Raw genomic sequence first — 15,889 nt, forward strand, 5'->3', positions numbered from 1 at the left:
GATCTAATACGTGGTGGCCATGGGAAGACAGAGCTTCAGTAGTTCTGTAGCCTTCTTCAGAGGTATAAACATTTGCTTTAGGTTAATAGGGAAATTGGGGGCAAGGGTGAGAAAGGTATGCATAGTTAAAACAGTCCCAAGTTGTAGATATGGCCTGGTTTACCACTGGCTCAGTCTTTGTCCCAGGAGAAATTCTGTACAAGTTATTTTATCACTGGAATACGAACAGGGTGGTCTCCTGTTCTGAGCTGTTTGCTTTATTGGAATTTTTTCTTTCCTTCTGTAAACAAGGTAATTGCAAAGGGACAGCAGTATAGACAGTTAGATCATAGATAGTTAGACCAAAGGCATAGATATGAAGTTGATGGACTTTTATTTAATTCACAAGACCCAGCAACAACAGCTTATAAGTTGCCTCTTACAACCTGAAACTGCCTGACAGAATTCTTTCCTTTAACTTGGGAAGTTAACTTAGAACCTTAGACTGCAGGACATGGCAGATGTTTGTGTTTGGCAAAACCTTCTTCAGATTTAATATCTATTTAGTTGGAAGGAGATGAATTAAAAATTTAAGAAATTCTTCCGAAGAAAAGGTTGACTGGAGGTGTGGCTGAAGAGAGAATGCTTGCATAGCTAGCATGAAGCTGAGTTTTGTCTCCAATCACATACACACACACACACACACACACACACACACACACACACACACAAGTGAGGAATGGTAATCAGAACCGTTCTTCCATCACTGCTTGTTCCATTTTTGGAACTTCCAAACTTGCCCTTGACTGATTGACATGATTGATTCAGTGTGTTCAAGTCTTCATGTAAGTTGATCAAGTGGAGTTTTAGTCAAAATCGGACACAATTAATGAATAATGGAACTAGTTTGCTTATAAGGGGTTTCACTCTCCCATAAGCAAATTCTAAAAAAGAAGTTCCAGTATTAGTTTAAGCAAGGACAGTTTAATTGAAGAGAACTATTGTTCATTATTCCTCACTTTGTGTGTGTGTGTGTGTGTGTGTGTGTGTGTGTGTGTGTGTGTGTTGGTATGTTGTTTAAAAAGAAACTCTGGAAGAGGTATGAGAAACAAGTTCCCATGTGTTTAGTAATTTTGTTTGTACGAAATACCAGTTATCTCCTGTAGACATTTCACACAGTCCAGCCAGTCTGCTATGAGAGCATAGTATTTTGAGAATAAGTACTAAAAAGATGGCAACGAAAAGTCATCTTTAGTAACCCTCTCAATTCCCTCCAAAATCATGATTTTGAATTTACCAAGATACCTATAATGGCCACCAGGAGATCGAAAAGTGGCTGTAAATTTCTGGCAGAAAGAAGGTGGTGCGTGTTCTGCCACCACATGCTTTGCCAGGCCATCTACTGGGAAATGGTGTGCTCACATGGCCCACAGACAGCCCCACACCAACACCCAATTAGAGCTGGGAGATGCTTAGTCAAAACTGACTAACTCTTGGCAAAAAGATCACTAGCCAAACCCTGATCTAATCCACACAAACACATAAAGTTAGATTCCAGGCACCTTTAATTGGGAAAGCGAGGCATCTGGGGATTAGCATAATTTCATGTTCCTATGAATGAGTGCCAGTGCCCTCACTCACAGGATACATTTCTGCCTGTGGATGGGAGGAGTGGATGTGCACAGGCGTTTTAAAGTCACTTTAGGTCAGCTAACTCTTCTATGAATTGAAAATGATTCATTAAAATATGTAAAGCAGGAAGGCTGGGACAGTCCAACTCAGGGCAGAAACTGGACTAGACACCAATACAGGCCTGTCACTTGAGAAGCTTGTTTTCTGGGGGCAGATGTGTGCAAAGGAGTCACTGACCATTCAAATTAGGTAAGCTGCTGTTTGATACATGTTTTGAGAAGTAGCTGGAATGCATTTTCCTTGCGAAAAATGGCCTCGTATATAAAAAAGCCTAAGAAAGTCATTCTCATGACTGAAATAGACACTACTGAATTTCACATAAGGCGATTGAAATTTTTCCTAAATCAGAAAACAGCCCCTTATAACTTATGATGCAATGTGACATGTATGCTAAATCCTTGACTTATTTCTTACAGCAGATATACTCCACCTCCTTTTAGGTAAGTGTGCTATAATCCTAAGAATCATTATCCTCTGACATATGAATTTAAACAGAGCAAACATGGATCTGGCAAATTACAACTCATAAAAATGTTCCAGAGTTAAGTCAGTAGTGTAAAAGGGACATGAGTCACTAAATCCTATAATTCTGGGCAGGCACATATATTTTAGGTTCTTTCTTGATCTTACAATTTTCAGAAAAAAACATCAGTGATATAAATAGTCAGAATATGATTCTGAGAAAAAAAGCTCTTGGAGGTATGACTGGACTACACAGTTGATTACCATTTTCCAGATGGAGACTAGGTGTGGCTTGGTAGATATTTCTAGTTGCCCATATGACATCCATCCCTTTTTCCTTTGAAACAGAAGGTAGGTGAATTGCGGTTGGATGGAATTAGGCACAGTTTTCCCATTCCCCTTTGGGAATGGTCTAGGGGAACCATGTAACCTGAGATGTAGAGAAAAATCTTTCAGGAGTCTTCTGGGGAAGATCTTCCCCCTTTTGGAAAGAAAGCTTCTCACTATCCTGAACACCATCCTTACCAGCCCCACTTTGTGGCAACAAGAAGGTGGCAGCGTGGAAGAGTCTGTGCTTTTGATGACATTGATGAACTGCGAAACCAGTCTTGCAGTTACTCAGCTCTGATCCCCTGCATGAGTAAATCATTCTAACAATGTAGGTCACTTGGTTAGGATTTATGTTACTTGGAGCCAAGTACATGTAAAGTAGTTGTCTTATTTCTTAAGGAGAAGGGAAGAAAAATGTATTTTTACTATCTCAAAATATGAACACATACTTTGTGTTTTCTGACATTAAAAGTCTCCATAATAATAGCAACATAGTAATCCTACTTATTACAGTTGTATACTATTTTCATTCATTTCTGTGCATGTATATACTGCATGTACTGCTTACTGAGATACAGAGATGCATGAAATAGAATTTCTGCTCCTAGCAAGGCACAGAAAAAGGGAGAAATGTCACAGAACAGTGTGACACAGGCTGTGATAAGGTACTGACCACATCTATCTAAATACATTCTTGTCTGAAGTTATCCTTACCCATAGGTCAGAGAGGTCTCTCATAGATTTTGGTACAATAAAAGTCACATTAACATGTCCTCTGAAATTATAGTCTTCTACAGCTATCAGCTGGCTTAGCTAAATAAAAAACTGACCACTCTAGCTCTCATAAATAACCGGTATCGTTTACAGTGATGATGCATGACAAAAGTATGTTTGTTGCATATTCTATCTCTGGCAAAGCCATCCAGTGTGAGATTTATCTTCAGTTTTTGCTTGGCTTGGTGGAAATATTTGCTTTCCAGTGCTCAATGATCTTCTGCCCCCTTCAACTCTCCCCAGCCATAAAAAGTAGACTGTGACTTTTGATCACTAATAACTATAAATTGCATTGTAGCTGAAACATCCTCATACTAAATAGCTAACTTTAGAGGCCATTCATATTTTAAGTACTTTTATTACAATGGAGAATGAAAGTGTACTTCTTTGTTAGAAAGCAGGACTATAGGACAGGATGGGGTGGGGGGCCCTGTGAGATCTACTTTCTGCCCTGAAAACGAATACCTATTAGGACGACTAGGAAATGTAGGTAAGAAACAGTGGCTTGCTCTTGGTTTACTGTGTATAGAAAGTAGTCTATTTCTTTCTCATAGGCTTCTTCAAGTCATCCAGCAGCCCCTTCTTCTTCCTGACTCTGGGGACTGGACCCCTTTTTCACCTTCCCACAGTCAATCCAACTCGATGGATACTTCCTCATTTTAGCTTGAATACTCCTAAAGGCTTTGCACATTGCCATTTCTAGCATGAGTGATACATTTGGTAAATATTTTAAACTATGAGAAATTATTAACTAGGCATCTGTGGCTCATACCTATAATCTTAGCTACTCAGGATGCTGAGATCTGTTGACTGTGGTTTGGAGGCAGCTTGGGCAAGAACGTCTGTGAGACTCTTACCTCCAATAAACTGCTCAAGAAAGGCAGAAGTGCAACTTCTGCACAAAGAAGCTCAGGCATAGCACCCAGGCCAGAGTTCTAGCACATACATGCACATGCACATGTGCACAAACACACACTATAATGTAATAGTGATATACACACACAAATATTTCAAAAACTTCCTTTCCTCTATGTGGATATTCTGGAACTTATTCCTATTTTCATCCTAGACTATTTCTCTTTCTTTTTTTTTCTTCCAAATTTTTATTATCAAACTGATGTACAGAGAGGTTACAGTTTCATACGTTAGGCAGACTATTTCTCTTTCTGAGTTTAGAGTCTCTGACAAAGAATCTCACTGGGTGACCCTCACTAGGAACTGTTCTTGCAACAAAACCACAAATTTTTACAGCACTCAAAGATCTGGGTTAAAAGGAAGATGAGCTAACAATGTATTCATATTTCCTTTATCTTTTATTGTATGACAGTAGGAGTTGGCACAGTGGCTTAGGTGTAAGACAGGTGTATTTAATGTCTCACATATCAAATGAATGGGTGGGAGAATACTGACTTCTCTCTACACTCTTATCCTCTGGCTCTGCCTGTCAGCCTCTAATTAGCATACAGCAGGGCAATGCCCAGTAGAGAGTTATCTTCTACCAGGATCAGAACACATGCATTCTGGTTGGCTCTCTGCTGTTCTTAAATTCAGACCCCACATCATCCTTAGCTTGACTCTGACTCAAGGACTCAGCTCACTTAGTCTCTGACCAGACCTCCACTGGGTCCTGGGGTGGGGGGGCGAGGCTCTCTGCCACAGCCATTGAGTCTCTTCTTTGGTCCAAAGAGCTGTTTGAATGACTGCCCAAGATTATATTAGAGGGCTGTAAAACCCATCCAAATAACACCCTTTCTTTGGACTACCTTATTCATTCGCTTTCTTCTTTGTAAATTGAGAGGAACAACAGATGAAGATTTTTAGGAAATCTAGAACTACAAAAGGTAGAAGGACAGGATCAAGAGACTGTCTTGTGGGTTAGGGTGTTAAACTTACGAATAGAGTTTTAAGGGACACCAAATGTTACCATTGTGTAGAGGTCAGTGTCAAAAACAAATATTAAAACCCCACAAATAATTAGCAGGACAACAGTTGATGGGTACTGAAATTCCCCTCTCCCTGTTCCTTATACAAGCACATTCAGTATTCTAACTAGTCACACAAAAACAACTGGTAATTAAATTCCAAGACACCAGGGGTGGTACAAGCTGTCAAGTCTTTATATAGTCTACCTTTTCTATTTTTGCCTCTTATTTTTAGGAGCTTTCAAAAGGTTGACATTCAACACTCAAGTAAATTAAAGCTCAGTCATCAAACCCCCACAGCCACAGACAAGGCTTGCCACCAAGGCAACCTCAAGTATGCTTAAGGAGTGTGCAGATGATGTGGCCCTACAATGTCCAAGGTTGCCCTGACAACAGACACTGAAAGTCATGTATTTTTATTATTAATAAAGCTAAGTGATCTCTCATGGAATTTCCTAGCTAGATTGAATTTAGTTTTAGGACTTGTGTTTGGTGCTTTATCCAAAACTGAAAGCTGTTTTGGCAGTTTTAAAAGCTATTTTATACTTTTTGGTTAGCAGAGGTCTCTCTAAGGTGTTACTTGTAGTTAGGAAAATGAAGGGAGAGTAGAAAAGCCATTCCTACTACCACCATGATAGAAGCAAAAATATGACCTAGGTTCTGACAGGTCCACAATTATGTTCAAAAAACATTTAGCATGGGGAATTCTTTCCTGAAAATAGAGATGCTAAGTAAATCAGTGCTGGGACCTTATTACAGCAGAGGCTCCTTGGGTAGATATTTCTGGCATCCCATTTACTTTCTCTTTTGTTTCTGCCAAAGCCACACTGTGCCACTAGCCAGCACTGCTTCCAGCTATGCTTCTTCACACAGTTGTTGGTTCACCATCTCAGGCTACAAAGATGTTTATGAAGTCACTGCCTACTAAGGTTTACTCTGGTTTTCCCCAACTATTTCCTCAAGGTACCTCCGAGTCTCCATAAAGCCAGTATTGTGATCTCCAGAGATAATAATCTCCTGCTTTCCACAGGCCCAGCCCTGTCATGTACCTGCTTTTTGACAGTGGCTGTGGGCCAAACCATCTATCAGAATATCAAATAATGGCACATGGGAAGGCGATGGAGGAACAAGCAATCTTCACTGAGCACATGTGGTTCAGGAGGGCGTGACAGCAGAGGAGAACATTTATGGCTTTGTGCTCAGATGTTCACAGTGGGAGGGAACCTGCCAGGCAGCTATACTGGTTCTCATGGCTCCAATCAGCACTGGGAACCTGAGCAAAAGTCACAGTAGGAAGTGTAATGAGCACCTATATTACCATATATTAATGCATGTATGTGTTTACTGCATATGTTCACATTTGTACCTTTTCTTTTTTATAGAAAGTATCTCAATAATATGATAGTGTGTCAGGGAGTTGGTGCTGGGGTGAGGAGGGTGGGATTAGGCAGACAGCGTGGCAGTGATTGCAGGCATCTGCTTGTCATGGTCAGCAGTGTAGCATTCTGGAACAGCACAGCACAGCTCAGCTCAGTGGTCTGCTGGCTCTATGAATGGCTACATTACTGTCACCACCATTAGGGCCACGTCAAAGCTGGAGAATGGCTGCCATGCTCTATATGCCACCAAATGTTCAGGAAGGAGCCTGCTCATTGGAGGAACGTAGGAGGGAAGCTGAGAAGTTTGGGCTTAGGAGAAAAGAATTGTATTAGACCTCACTCAGAAATGTCCTTACAGTTTTAGGTTGTGAAAGGCCCATGCTGTGCAAATATCAAATTTAGAATTCAAAATACCAGTGAGTAAAGCTTTATAATGAACTGTAGGGTGCACTAATTTATATCATGTAACACTGACACTGAGATATATAAGAATTAGAAACACTTGGTTGTTTTTGCAGTTTCTTTACTATTGTGAATCTATTAATATATAGTTTTGCACTCACACTCTGGCACTGCCACCTTCTCCTGCAAAGATCAATGTGCATAGATTTCAGCCCCCTGAATTCAGCAATGTGGAGGCTCTGTGTGACTTTACCAAGGGAAGTTCTGTATACGAGGGGATGCTGTGGGTGAGTATGGGTCTCGGGGAGACACTGAAGGTAGATAATGAGTCTAAGTAGGAGTGACAGAGGCCTGAACTGTGAGCTTCAGAAAAGAGCCTCAGTATGTTTAGGTGCTGATGGGAAGGACCCAGAGGGAGAGAGTAGGAAAACACACGACTACAGAGATACTAAGCTTAAGACTTTGCTGAGTGTGGTGGAGTATTACTGTAATCCTCAACAGGAGGTCAGTGAGACTCAATCGCAGAAACAAAATACAGGGAGTTGGATATGTGGTGCATACTTATAATCTCAACTACTCAAGAGGAGATTGGGTAGATGGACGTTTGAGACCAGCCTAAGGAAAAAGTTGGCAAGATCTTATTCCAACCACTAAGTTGGATGTGATAGTGCATGCCTGTAGATGCACCTGCTAGGATATGAGCATATGGAAGGTGGATCGCCACTAAAGGCTTCCCTTGGACAAAACCACAAAATCCTATCTATACAACTAAAGCAAAAAGAGTTGAAGGTATGGTTCAAATGATAAAGCACCTGCTCAGCAGGTGGGAGGTCCTGACTTCAAACTCCGGCACTGTCCAAAAAACCAACTAAATAAAACAATACAAAAGGGCTGGGGAAATGATTACTTGCTTAGCAGGTATGAAATCCTAGGTTCAATTCCCAATACTACAAAATAAAAAGCCTCTAAAGAACTTTTAAGTGTTCAATCACATTCCTTTAAATGTAATTGGGTGGAGCATAGAACTTTGGAGATTACTAAATAGACATGCTACCGAGACAGGGAAGCCCAGCAGAGATTTCAAGTTAATTCTGAACAAACTGCAAGCACCCTCGGCCGATGGAGGGCTGCCCTGCCAGATGACACCTTTTAGAAGCTAGACCTGATTTTCTCATACAAAAGATGTGCTCCTTCCTCTGCGCCCCTCCCCCCTTACTTCCCCCTCCTCCCTTCACAACAGTCATCACCCTAGGTGTGACATCCACTGTTACCCTAGGCACTGTGAAGGCAAAGGTCCAGTCTAAGTCCGAGTTGCATGGTAAAGTTAGGACTCAATGCAACCTTTCAACTGGCTATTTAAATCAAAGCGGAAATGTCTGTTTTACACAAAGGGGCCCGACAGTCACTGAGGAAGCTCCTATGTCAAGGAGTGGGTATCTTTGCAAGAACAAAGCGTCTCCAGACACAGCAAAAAATAACAAATGGGTGGTCCATGATTGGAAGTGCTGTGCACTCTGTGGACCACACATCCACTACTTCGCAATTTCAAGACAGCCCTAGGTAGCCAAGCAAAGAAAATTCTAGGAAATGAAGCAGCCCTCCCCGCTCCTATTCTTAGATACAAAAGATAGATAATTATCTAAAGTATTTCTCAATATGAACCAAATGGAAAAGTGACCTTTGAGGCTGTGACAGAGTGTACTCATGGCAGTGCTTTTAGCAGGAGCAAGATGATGGCCAGGCTTGAAGAAGGCTCTCAGGAGTGAACTTTTGTTCTCCCTCATGTTACATGCACCATAAATAAAGAAAATGAGTCTAACAGGCAGTCCAGCCCCGAGTGGCTCGTGGTCCTCCCACCCCTCCTGATAAAATTCTCCTGCTGGTAGACTTATATAAACCAAAACGCAATGAAGTTCTTTAAGGATATTCCCTCTGCTCAGTAAACCTGAATGTTTGAAACCCGAAAGACTCAGAAGGAAAATAAATCATTCTGGCAAGAAAAAGCAATCATTGAGAATGTTGGTAGATGAACTGAAACACAGAGGGTATCAAATTCAGTGATTTAAAAATCATATGCTTCCTAGTTAGAAATATCCATTTCTACTTATTGTTCATTTAGAAAATATACCATGGGGGGAAAGAGGATAGAAGGGGTGAGAAGGGTAAAGACAAAGTATGCAATATGCATGTCTAAACATCTCACAGTGAGACCTATTATTTTGTGCAGTTAATATCAGCTAATGAAGTACACTGGATAAGCTACATTTAGTAATCTGGCTACTCAATGTTTCAGTTGGGGCCTCGGTCCAACCTCTATTGGTTTGTATTTAACATAGGAGATCTAATATATTTAAGTCTGAAGTCTTTCACAGATTTATCTGTTATTTGACAGAAAGAAAAAGAAAGCCATCAAGAATCTCACTAGATAAGCTGTCAATCCAGTTGATGAAAACAGCGTTTTTTTCTTAACTTAGAGGCTTTTTCTTTAAACAACAACAAAACCTCTCTGATGCTGAGGATTGGACCTAGGGTCTTGCACATACTAGACAAATACTCTACCACTTGAGCTTTGTCCCCAAACCTAGGTTGTTGTTTTTGGGGGGGGGGAGGGTGGAGGGGAAGGAGAAGTGACACTTCTAATTTGTTAAAACAAAGCACTCAAACAATTGATTGCATTATCCTACTTTAAGAAGAAAATACAAAACAACCAATGAGGACAAGATAGAAATAGGAAGAAAGTAGACTGGGGAATCTGCTAGACTGGGAATTTACCAGTGCTGCCCTCTGAAAACCGGCAGCTAACAACAGCCTCCTTGAAGAACAGCACCCTCTCTCTTCTAAGCCTGGAATTACTCCTTCACCAAAGGCATACTCTTTAGTCTTCAAGCAACTGCTTGAATGAAGACAAAGGAGGAGGAAGACTGGCATTGGAGTTGTGTTGTTTTCTTGGGCAAGATAACATGAGAAGATTGGGGACATCTTCCTGGGGGAGGAATGTGCTGGAGTGAACACCTGGAAAAGAACTGCTGCTCCTGTAGGGAAAGGTCATCTTAAAAAATAATGAAATGAAAACTGAAATAGCAATTCTCTGAAGAACAATAATTCAGTTCCAGAGCATCTAAAAAACAACAATGCTAGTCTCAGAAGATTATACCATCCTCGATGTTTTTAGAAATGTGATGCTGGGCATCTGCTTAAGATTACACACGGCATGTCTGCCTCTGTGTACTGGCACACGTTAGTGACAGTTACTATAACGTCTGCTTACTATAAAGGCCAAGCACTGCTGTTCGCTTATTACTCACAAGAGCTGCTCTGCTCACCCTTTATTGAGAAGCAACAATTTAATCAATCTTAGAGTGTTCTGACCACAAGATTAATGTCACCTGTGGCAACCACAGGATATGTGCAGTGTTCTAGAATGCATCATAGGTTTATACTATAAAGAAGTCTTATCATAGTACATGAGGAAAACTTTTCTCTATATGCATATGGTTTACATAATTGCATATTCTAGAATTCTATTTCCAAAACTCAAAGGGATTCTATAAAAATACTTTCTAAATAAAGTAAAATTATGGATAATCAGCTGATCACATGTCCTGCTATACCTTGAAGAGTACCAGTGGTGCCTGCTGATCAAGATGGGATTTCTTTTTGCCCAAGCTGATTGTCCTGACCTTCACTACTCAAGTAGTTGGGATTACAAGGTGAGTCATCTTGCCCAGCCCTTTCCTGTTTCTAGTCATAGATTAAACCCTCCATCTTTCTCCTATAACTTCATCCAGACAGACGACATCAAAATATAAAGGCAGCTGGCTCACATTTGTCAACTTAGCTACTCAAGGGGCTAAGATCTGAGGGTCACAGTTTGAAGTCAGTTTGGGCAGAAAAGTCTGAAACCCTTACCTGCAATTAACCATTAAAAAAAAAAAAGTGCCAGAATGGAGCTGTGGCTCAAGCTGTGGAGTTTCAGCCTTCAGCAAAAAGGCTAAGGGACAGTATTCAAGCCCCAGTACTGACACATATATACAATAGTGAAGGCAAGAATTATAGCACAGTAGCTTACTACCTGGGTATTTAAAAAAAACTGTATGTTATATTAATGCATGCTTTCCCTAGGGAAGTGAGGTGGTTTGTGTAGTTCAAAGCATTTCTTGAGGACCATCAAAGACATATTTTGTTCAGTTTTATCAGATACATACATGTATTACCACTATTCAAAAATATCCTGTAACCAGTTTGCTTGGATCCAAATCCTGGCTCTTAGGTATCTGATCTTTAAGACAAGAATGATGATGGTGCCTACCTCATAGAAGGGAAAACAGGTTAGCACATAGTCACTTAAAACATCACCTGACACAGTAGGGTGTTTTTGCTAGCTATTAGTATTAATGTCATCTTATTTTCTGAGAGCAAATAGGGTACGGCTTAGTGCAGAACATTCATTTTTTCCGTAAAGATGTGCTAGGTATGTATCATGTTAATATTCACACTGGGGAAGAATAACTCAGGATTTTTGTCAAGGATGCTTTGTGTCATTAGTGTTGGATGAGAATTCCAATTCCTATAATGACACTCATGATCTGTTGTCCCTTCATGACCTCACTCAGGAAGTTCAATGTCACTGCAGCAAATATTAGAAATACCTAAGTGATGTTTCCTAGCTAAGGCATGCTCTGTCCAGACTGTGGCTGGCCCCTCTGTGCCTCCGGAATGAAGATTCAGTTACTTAAGAACCTGAAACATGTTTGTTCTCAGCTGCAAAAGATGTGGCATGCAGAGGACTCAGAATATTTTCAACCACATAACTGATCCAAGCCAGACTTGAGAGAAACATATAACTCAAGAAGACAAGAACAAAAACACTGAAGTGTCAAGGAAAGGTGGTTTTGTGTCAACAAGCTCCCAGTAAGGACCTGAACTTCAAATAATTATTCCACTTGTCCATTTGTCAACTTAAAAAGTTTTTAAAGTCATATGCTACCAGATATGAATTTTCCATTTAGTTGGTTCCCCCCCCATGCATCTAAAAGAAAAAGGCATTTCCTAGGATGCAACGAAGAGAATAGGTAACCTTTTTCCTCTCACTAAAGCTTCTTATAGCAGTTTCTTGACTTTCATGTGCAAAGTTGAATAAGGAAGACTAATACGGCTGCTTAGGAGCATTCATTCATTCATTAGTTCATAAGTACTGCTGGTGAATGACTAACACGTGCTTGTGCTATGCACTGGTAAGATAAGGTGAACAAAACATCAATGGTTACTTACAGTGTTTATGGTCACAGTGCAAAGATGTCTGCCTCCATAGTGCTTATAGTTCAGGAACTTTGCGTATATTATTTCTAATACTCATAACTCTCCATATTAAGCATTGTTATTTCTGCTTTTCAGGGCAGAAGGTAAAGCTTAGAGAAGTAAAACAATTTATTCATTGTCCCATAGCTTTGAACTAATGGAACTTGGATTTAAATCCCACTTCCATCCCATTCCAAAATGTAGGTTTAGTAAATTTTTTTTCTGTCAGTGGTAGGTCTTGAACTGAGGGCCAGGGCATTGTTCCTGAGCTCTTTTGCTCAAGGCTAGCACTCTACCAGTTTGAGCCACAGCCCCATTTCCAGTTTTTGAGTAATTAGTTGGAGATAAGAGTCTGACAGGGGCTTTTCTAAAGCCCAGGCTGCCTTTGAACTATACCCTCAGATCTCAGCCTCCTGAGTAGCTAGGATTACAGGTATGAGCCACTGGCGCTGGCCAATTATTTTTTAAAACTACATTATACTGGCTCTTAACAATGAATGTGTTTCTGGAGGTCTAAGAATTCAATGTTTTATAAAGCATATCGAGATTTAGGAAGGCAAAGGAATATGTATATATATGTGTGTGCATATATATTCTATAAGTCAAGCATACAGTCTTTAAATCTTACATATAAATCTAATATATAGAGAAAGCATTTCTATCGATAAACAGAAAGCTGTTTTAAAGTGCTAGTGCATCTTGCAGAAGCTTAGCGAAATGCAGCATTTACATCTGGTCTGAACCAGATTTTTACTAGATAATCTTGAGCGGAACCTGCAGACTCTGCAGACCCAAGGCCTGCTTTGATAATGTGACTTACTGGCCATAGAACATTGGGTTTGCTATACAATATCTCTAAGATTCTCTTTCTTTTGTAAAATGGGCTTATCATCATTTATCACTTGGGAAGTGACCAAGGGGGAAAGGGAGAAGCTATATAGAACTAATGAACAGAGAAAGGTCTCTGACTTTCCTCCTAGCTCTTCTAACAATGGTAGTGAAGGATATCTGTGTTAATCAGTTACAGAGCCAAAAATCATTCCAACGGAAATGGCCCAGAATAAGATGATCACTGACTTTGATGCTTTTCCTAAGATAAAACTGGCAACCTAAATAAGGATAAATGCTTTTAAAAAGGATACATTTTTTTTGATAACTTAGCCTTAGGATAACTAAAGAAGGGTTTGATGAATGACTCCTAAACCACAAGTAATTCTCCACTAATAAATTAGGTAAGAATAAACAGTAACATATCAGTATATCTACGCTCGATAGGGGTTTCTTAAACACATAAGAATATGTTCATTTAAGAACATTGGGAAGAAACAAAAAACCCCTCTTTTGAAATTGTCACATGGAATGTATATACATTTATTTCATATATTCAATTAACAAATTTTACTGGATATCGAGTGATGAGCAAAACAGCAATTTAATAATAAATATTACTAAAAGATTTCAGAGTCATCCAAACAAAGTCTAAGCTCAGTATGAAACTAGTTTGTAACCTATGAAGTAGGAGAAAATACTAAGCTATGCATGTCTTGGAAAATCTACATAGTTAGCATGGAACAACTTTCCCAACACAGTAAAAATGCTTTTGACTCTGTCTTTAACACCCAAGTACAGTACTTATTTCCTCAGCCTGATTATTGTTAATTGTGATGATTACAAAAACATTTTCTTTTTTTAGCCTTGGAAAAATATCCCATATAAATATTTTTTGGATAATTGAGATTATATATTTGAATCAGGTTTTAAAAATATTTCTGACTTTTTTTTCTGCCAACAACGAAGCTTTCTTTCCTTAGGGAGAGGAGAACAATCTTTATTTCTGAAATAGCTCGCCCCTTTACATTACTTGGGAGGTGGGCATTATTTTCCCAGAAAAGTAAACAAGGGACTAAAAACAAGGTGACTCAAAGGATGAGGAAGTATGTTTTTCTAGAGAACAAAAGATTCTTTCACAGTATGTCAAAGACTGAACTTTCCTGAATGTAAACACTGTTCAAATCACAAAAAGAATTTCATCTATGTCTATAAAAGGTCTCAAACAATAGTTCTTGTTTGAAGCTACATTTGGTGGGCAGTAAAATAATCTTCTCTTCAAATACTTTGCCTGCAGATCTACAAAAAAGTTTTGACCCTTGAAGGAGACATAAGATTATCAATTAATTTCATGATAGCAATAATAACATATCAGAGCACTGCTAAAGGCAAGTAATTATAAGTAATTTATGCTTAGAGTCACCAAGAATAAAGACACACTTTTAAGAGGCAGGTTAAAATATTATTTAAATGCTTGTCATTCAGTGTAAGGAGTTACAAACCTACAGAGCAGATTTCCTTAAAGGATTTTCTGAAGACCACAGAAGAGGAATGAATGATAACATTTAAAGAAGGTTAAGAATGATATCAGCCAGGATAAATATTTCTTCCTTTAATATTTTACTGTTAATAAACCTCCCTGTTTTACAAATTTAAAAGTTAACAACCTTATGTTAACAATTCAAATTATATTGTTACCATGGAAATGCCAAAGGTTTCTCTTCAAACATCTGCAGATTCTGCAGACATTTTATTGCCATTGTTGCCAGCCAGCACCCTGTAGTAGCCATTGCTGTAGGACTGGATGCACATATCTAGGAAATGGCCTATAAAGAGCTTGAGAAGGGGGTGAGAGAGTGTTCAGGTCGTATTTTGGGTGTTCTCTTCAAAATAACAAGTATCAGATTAGAATGTGATGTTGCCCAGGTCCTTAAGGGATGAGGTGGGAGAGGGCAAAGGCAAGAGAGGATGGCCAGGCTTCTGTGTCTCAGTGATCATCTGTGTGACATTTGCTTTTGTGTTTCTAGGCCCACGGTTGCAAGCAGGGCTGGCTTTTCTCAGATCACAAAGGACACTGTAAACAACAGAAGTGGTTCACCTCGTCATATCCTTGAGAATGGAGCCTGTAGCTTCCTCAAGTTCCTGCAATCTAGGAAAGGCCAAAGGCCCTCCTCCATGATTTATTCCACTTTTTTTTAAAGGCTTAACATTTATAGAAGACAATGGCATTTTCTGGAAGCTACCATAGGCCATCATAGGCCTAGTGCTGCTCCTCCTAGGGAAAAAGCCTGGGCTCAGGCTCCTGGCACAGACTAAGTTGGGCAGAAGAGACATCTGAAAACTCTAAGAACTCCCTAGATCTTTTGTCCTCAGTTCCCCTTAGTGAAAGAAAGAAAGAGTTCTCCCAAGAGCAGACCTGTCTTTTCACATCCTAGTTCTAGTTCTGCCATGAAGTGATGAAATGAAGTGAATGTTTCATCTCAGGTGAATCATTTAAATTTTCTAAGACTTAGTTTACTATTTAATCTGAGTTTCCAAAAGTGGTGACAATACTGAATATTTAATATTTTCCATACTAAAATATTCTATGCATGGACCATCACATTTATATTCACAGCTACTCTTCTAAGTCTTATCTTTCTCATTATTTGAGAAACAAGTTTGTAGAAGTCCAGAAAATTGCTCATGCTTGCATCTTTCAAGGTGAAGCCAGGATTCAAAGGCTGCTCTAATGCCAGAGTTTGCCCTTTTATGAATTATGCTATACTGCCTCTGTTTCATGATTTTCACAGTAATAAACAGGCATGGATCACTTAAAAAAAA

The 15,889-nt window shown here is 39.5% G+C and overlaps 1 protein-coding gene across 1 annotated transcript in view; it reads right to left on the reverse strand.

Moving 5' to 3' along the window:
• Positions 1–15,889, reverse strand: part of Vwa8 (von Willebrand factor A domain containing 8) — a 258,527-nt gene that overhangs the window by 41,356 nt on the left and 201,282 nt on the right. The window lies entirely within an intron of this gene.

Source organism: Perognathus longimembris, chromosome 3 (assembly GCF_023159225.1).
Source record: "Perognathus longimembris pacificus isolate PPM17 chromosome 3, ASM2315922v1, whole genome shotgun sequence".
NCBI classification, from domain to species: Eukaryota; Metazoa; Chordata; class Mammalia; order Rodentia; family Heteromyidae; genus Perognathus; species Perognathus longimembris.